Here is a 7,318-nt window from a genome sequence, read left to right on the forward strand (position 1 = left end):
CCCGCACCCTAAATTGCAGTTCCTCAATTTGCCACCAAAAACCCCCAAATCAACCTTCAAATCAGTTTACTAGCCTAATATCAGTGTTACCTTGATTGGTCATCTCTTTCTATTGAGAATTTACCGAGATTGACCGGAGAGAGCCTTCTCCTGCCCCGTAGGGCTAGCTACGAGGCTGAATGGTTTGATGTAGCCTTGAGATTTGCCTTTCTCAGCCTGAGGTGAAATTTCAAGCGCTAACAGATCCAAAAGGAGGAAACCGAAGATCCAGAGGAGGAGGAGTGTCTCTTCCACTCTGAGATTTAGGTAAAGGGTTCCCCACTACAGTTCATTGTCGACATCAAGAGCCAAAAGAACCTCATTGCAACAAAGTTTGTGAAGTGGTTGGGCCTACCAACCACAAGACACCCACAACTATACACCATTAGGTGGCTCCACCAAGGACGGGATCTTCGCATGAGGCAACAGTACCGCCTTCCATACAACATCAAGCCCTCCACGGATGGGGTATTGTGTGACGTTGCTCCCCTTGATATTTGTAATTTTTTATTAGGCCAACCATACTTGTGGAAGTGACATGATGTGTATGAGTTAAGGCCTCATGTTGTTATTGTTACCTTGGGAAATAAGTTGTACAGGATATCGGAGGTGGCACTTCCTACTGTCATCTCTCTGGTTACTGCAAAACAATGCAGTAAGCTCATTTCCAAAACTAGGAAATTTGTTTTCCTGATGATACACCCTCATAGAAAGAAGAAGATGGTGGCCATGACCTCCAGACAGGGCCCCTACACATGACAACAACTAGTGGACAAGGTCGTGGAGGAGTACGAGGACATATTCACCTCCCCTGAAGGGGTGCCTCTACACTGTCAGGTCAAGCATTCCATCAATCTGACCCCAGGTGCATCATTGCCTAATGGACCAATCTATCAGTGCTCCACTTTGGAGAACGATGAAATCAAGAGGCAGATTTAGGAGCTGCTACAGAAAGGTCACATCTGGCCGAGTTCATCGCCATGTGGGAGCCTGATCGTGTTGGTACAGAAGAAGGATGGGACTTGGAGACTTTGTATTGACTATCATGCACTGAACAAGATAATTGTTTGGAATAGGTACCCGATCCCACGGATTGATGACCTTCTAGACCAACTCAAGGGGGGGGAATATTTCGACAAGATCGACTTGAAGTCTAAATATGACCAGGTACCAATCCAACCCTTTGATGTGTGGAAGACTGCCTTCAAAGCCAAGGAGTTCCTTTTCGAATGGTTGGTTATGCCTTTCGGGTTGATGAATGCTCCTAAAACCTTCATGAGGTTGATGGATGACATATTGTAGCCCTTCACCAACTCATTTGTAGTGGTATACTTGGATGACATCCTGATCTTCAGCCAAATTTGGGAAGAGCACCTCCACCACCTCCGACGAGTTCTCCAAACATTGCGACAACACAAGTTGTGTGCCAATTTGGAGAAATGTACTTTTGTCATGACCTAGGTTCAGTATCTAGGATACATTATTGATGAACGGGGGGTGCATGTAGATCCAACCAAGATCCAATTCATTTAGGATTGGCCAGCCCTAACCACTCTGACGGAACTCCGCAGCTTTCTAGGTCGTGCCAATTTCTACCGCAGATTCGTGTTGGGGTTCTCTCATATCACTTGGCCCTTGAGTCAAGTCACCAAGGGAGGAGCGCAAACAAAATTCTTTTGGTTTGAATCTCAACAGAAGGAATTCATAGGGTTGAAACATTGCCTTTGCTCTGCACTATTGCTCACACTACCATACTTGCAACGACCATTTGAGATCGAGACAGATGCCTTTGACTATGTTATTGGGTTAGTCCTCACTCAACAGGGGCATCTAGTGGCATATCATAATGAAACACTTTCAAACACAGTCCAAAAGTATCCCACTTATGACGAAGAGATGTATCCCATTGTGCAGGCCTACCGATAATGGAAGCATTACATTTTGGGGAAGGAAACGATCATTCCACACAGACCACTGGCCCCTACAGTTCATACAGACGCAAGGGAATTTGCATAATGATTGCCATCAGAAGTGGTCCACATACCTACAACAGTTCCATTTGAATATAAAGTACAAGAAGGGTAGCACCAATAATGTTGTAGATTGCCTCAGCCGACCACCGATCATGGAGTTAACCATTGTGCTCAACTCTTATGGGCACGAGACTTCTGGCTGGTCACTTCTCTACAAAAGTGACCCCGAATTCAGTCACACATACCATTCACTCTTGGAGGGTCAGCAAGTTCTAGATTTTCACCTCCAAGATTCTCTGTTATGCCACCTGGGACAACTTTGTGTTCCTTCAAGTGAGCGTGCCAAGATTATTTGGGAAGTGCACTATAGTTGGGTCGTTGGACATTTCTGGGTCGAGAAATTGGTGGTTGTACTACAAAAGTATTTCTATTGGCCGAATCTTTGATAGGATGTCGGGAAGTACATCAGATCCTGCACTGGCTGGGCCATTTCCAAACCGACCATCAAGAAGCAAAGCCACTATACTCCACTACCCACCCCTAGCTAACCTTGGGAATCCATATCCAAGGATTACATGTCGGGCCTTCCTTCTACTAAGCATGGCAACGACTGTGTTTTTGTGGTTGTCGACAGATTCTCGAAGACGGTCATTATGGAGGACTACAAGAAGAATATCATAGTAGAAGCCACTGCTAAACTCTTATTTGTAGGAGTGTGGGTACACTTTGGGATCCCACAAACTATCATCCTAGAGCGGGACGACGGGTTCCTCAGTACATTTTGGTCCAATCTCTGGTCGATGCTGGACACCAAGCTCACTAAGTCCACATCCTTCCATCCCAAAGCTAATGGCCAGACAGAGTTCGTTAATAGGATGATCGTACACATTCTATGCATGTACAACTCAAAGCATACACACACATGGGACGAGAGCCTCCCCTATGTCCAACACAGCTATAACTAGGCTCTCCACAGCTCGACTGACCACAACCCTTTTCAAGTGGGCTTGGAATTCCAGCCACTATGTCCCATTGATGTGGACATACCATTCGTAGCGACCCAAGCAGATTCGGCTCATGTCCAGTCCGAAGCCAACAAGGAAAATAGCTTCATTGAGCACATTCAACACATTCACCAACAGGTCCATGACATATTGGAAAAATCCAATGCTAAGTACAAGTAGCGCCATGATCATCATCGGGTGCCACACAAGTTCCAGGTGGGTGACAAAGTTTGGCTACATTTTCAAAAGGAATGACTCGCTAGGCCCCTCCGCGAGATTTGCCCGCTTCGATATAGGCCATACACCATCACCAAGGTTGTGGGAGATAATTCCTTTTAGCTTAGCATTCCCCCATTCCTTGGCCTGCAACCAATTTTCAATGTGGATTGCCTTCATCCATACTTTCCACCGTTACTAGGCACCTCTGACATTGCAGAACAACTTACACTAACAGAGTTAAATTCAAACTGCATGGAACAAGCATAAACTGATCGGATCATAGAAATGTAGATCAAGAACACTCGCGAGCAGAAGATCCAGTTGTATTGAGTTATCAAAGCTGACCAACTCCTGCACCAAGGCAAATGGCTCCCCAGGGACCAAGTTCAACAGAAGTTCCCTCATCTCATGGAGGAACTCAACACAATGGAGACCATTGCTTTCTAAGGGGGGAGGAATGATCCAGGTGGATGTTGGTGGCCACCCACCTTTTCCACGTGGACTCTCACCACTACCTCTTACAGTTTTTCAATTTTTTTAATTGTAGCACAACTTGCTATTTTTAGCAGTTTTTCGGGTCCTGAACTTACGAAGCTATTTTTAGATGCTAAGCGATGTTTTTTGGGCAAGATTCAGTTGGTGATATCTAAGAAATCATGTCAATAGCTATATTTCTCGGAGAGATCTTTCCAACAAGGTATCATATTCATCAAACAGAGATAATATGACCAAGTTACGACCCTGGCAAGTTGGCTCGCCAACTAACCCCAACGGGACCATAAACTCTTGGTGTTACATCTCTTTGGGTTAGGGTTTTGGTTGTTTATGGTTTTCTCTTATTGTTCAATAATAAAAATTCCCTTGAGCCTCATTGTAAATCAGTTCAGAGGCATGTAGCTGCCACATCCCTTCTCAGAGATAAGCTACCATCGCCCTAGCTAATCTTATTTACATTCTATTTGTAACCATACTTCAATATTTGATATTAATGAAATGAAGTGTTATTTTTGTTGCATCTCAGTATTTATGGTTATATCTGTAATTTGTTGCGTTCCTATTTAAATCTGGATCAGTGGTATCAGAGCGGTCTTCTCTTTCTTTGTTTTTTTTGTTGTCCCCAACAAGGTCGAGATATAACGAGTTAGGGCTCAATCTGGTTGAACCTTTGTAAGATCAGCCTCGCAAACCCCGACGTCCGACCGTGGAGGAAGAAAAGAAAGACAAGGGAGCAAGAGATCATATCAAAATATTGCTCGAGGAGGCCCTCGAGAAACAAAGGAATGCGATGATGGATAACTTTTCCCAGATCATTCAATGGTTTCTCACCGATGGCGCATCCACATCCGGCAACCACTCTGGAGGCTCCACTCCTTTTAAGGTACAAGTAAACTTTTACATTCCCATATTTCAGGGCAAAATAGATGCAAACACCGTAGATAAATGGTTAAATCTGCTACAAGGATATTTTTTTGTTCATGATTTTTCCAACTGGGAAAAGATTACTTTTCCTCTTCTAAAATCCGCACCCCATGTCAAGGACTGGTGGGAAACCTACTGTGAGCAGAAGGATGAAAGTACGACCTCACTGTTTTTAGCCGCTCCCACTTGGAATTCATTTCGGGACGACATCAAGGAGAAGTACTACCCTGTCGGGAGCTATGAGGACAAATACATAAAGTGGACCACGCTACGGCAGGGAAGGGACCAAAATGTGTCAGAATTTAACAATGTTTTCTGAGAAACATTTGGTACTTAAGTACTGAGGCTACCTACATAGATACATCCAGGACGAGATGGAGTTCCTAGACATCTCCTCGCTTGGCATGACGTACCAATATGCCGTCAAGATCGAGCAAAAGTTTAAACAGAAGAAACAAGACTTTGGATCTACGAATCTGAAGCAAGGGAAAGGGGCCCCTTAACTACAGAACAAAGAACAAAGCCAAGGTGGGACGGATCGGGTTAACCTGCCAAAGCCACAAGCAAAGGAAAACATTGTGAAGCTGAAGAAGTACACTAGAAGGTGGTGTGAGTTCCATAAGAGCTCGACTCACAACACAAGTGATTGTCAGGCCAAGCAGTCACTGGTGGCTGAGCTGAAGGCTTCGAAATCAGATGCATGTTCAAAATCTGAGTTAGAACCCAACAAGGGTAATGAAAAAGGGAAGCAGATTATTGATGCAAAGCCCAATGCCACCATTGCCACCATGAAGATCCAGAAAGAGGAACCCGAAGATCCAAAGGAGGAGGAGTGTCTCTTCCACTCTGAGATGTGGATAAAGGGTTCCCCGCTATAGTTCATTGTCGACAACGGGAGCCAAAAGAACCTCATTGCAGCAGAGTTTGTGAAGCGGATGGGCTTATCGACCACAACACACCCAAAACCATACACCATTGGGTGGCTTCACCAAGGACAGGATCTTCACATGAGCCAACACTGTCGCCTTCCATACAACATCAAGCCCTTCACGGATAAGGTATTATGTGACATTTCTCCCCTTGATGTTTGTGATTTTTTATTAGGCCAACCATACTTGTGTAAGTGACATGTTGTGTATGAGTCAAGGCCTCACGCTGTTATTGTTACCTTGGGAAATAAGTTGTACAGGATACCGTAGGTAGCACTGCCTACCACCATCTCTCCGGTTACTGCAAAACAATGCAGTAAGCTCATTTCCAAAACTGGGAAATTTGTTTTCTTGATGATACTCCCTCAGGGAAAGAAGAAGAAGGTGGCCACGACCTCTAGATAGGGCCCCTCAACACGACAACAACAAATGGACAAGGTCGTGAAGGAGTATTAGGACATCTTCACCTCCCCTGCAGGGATTCCTTTGCACTGTCAAGTCAAGCACTCCATCGATTTTCCCCAGGTGCGTTGTTGCCCGATGGATCAATCTATCGGTGCTACATTCTAGAGAATGATGAAATCAAGAGGAAAATTCAAGAGCTGCTGCAAAAAGGTCACATCCAACCAAGTTCATCGCCATGTGGGAGCCTGATCGTGTTGGTAGAGAAGAAGGATGGGACTTGGAGACTCTGTATTAACTATCGGGCACTAAAAAAGATCACTATTTAGAATAGGTACCCGATCCCATGGATTGATGACCTTATGGACCAACTCAAGGGGAAAAAATATTTCAGAAAGATCGACTTGAAGTCCAGAAATCACTAGGTACTAATCGAACCCTCTAATGTGTGGAAGACTGCCTTCAAATCCAAGGAGGGCTTTTTCGAATGGTTGGTTATGCCTTTTGGGTTGACGAATGCTCCTGCAACCTTCATGAGGCTTATGGATGACATCTTATGGCCATTCACCAACTCATTTGTAGTTGTATACTTGGATAACATCTTGATCTTCAGCCAGAGCTAGGAAGAGCACCTCCACCACATCCGACAGGTTCTCCAAACATTGTGGCAACACAAGTTGTGTGCCAATTTGGAGAAATGTACTTTTGGCATGACCCAGGTTCAGTATCTAGGATACATTATTGATGAATGGGGGGGGTGCATGTGGATCTAGCCAAGATCTGAGTCATTCGGGATTGGCCAGCCCCAACCACTTTGACGGAGCTCCACAACTTTCTGGGTCTTGCCAATTTCTACTGCAGGTTCGTGTTGGGGTTCTCTCATATCACTTGGCCCTTGAGTCAAGTCACCAAGGGAGGAGTGAAAGAAAAATTCTTTTGGTATGAATGTAATAGAAGGAATTCACAGATTTGAAACATCGCCTTTGCTCTGCACCAATACTCGCACTACCATACTTGGAACGACCATTTAAGATTGAGACAGATGCCTCTAACTATGCTATTGGGGCAGTCCTCACTCAACAATAGCATCCAATGGCATATAACAATGAGACACTTTCAGACACAGTCCAACAATATCCCACTTATGAAAACGAGATGTATTCCATTGTGTAGGCCTGCCAACAATGGAAGCATTACATTTTCGGGAAGGAAACAATCATCCACACAGACCACCGACCCCTACAGTTCATACAGATGCAAGGGAAGTTGTAGAATGATTGCCATCAGAAGTGGTCCACATTCCTGCAACAGTTCCATTTGAATATCAAGTACA

The sequence above is a fragment of the Pinus tabuliformis genome, chromosome 4_1 (genome assembly GCF_031772625.1).
Source record: "Pinus tabuliformis cultivar Carrire ecotype Pingquan chromosome 4_1, CPIR1, whole genome shotgun sequence".
Lineage (NCBI taxonomy): Eukaryota > Viridiplantae > Streptophyta > Pinopsida > Pinales > Pinaceae > Pinus > Pinus tabuliformis.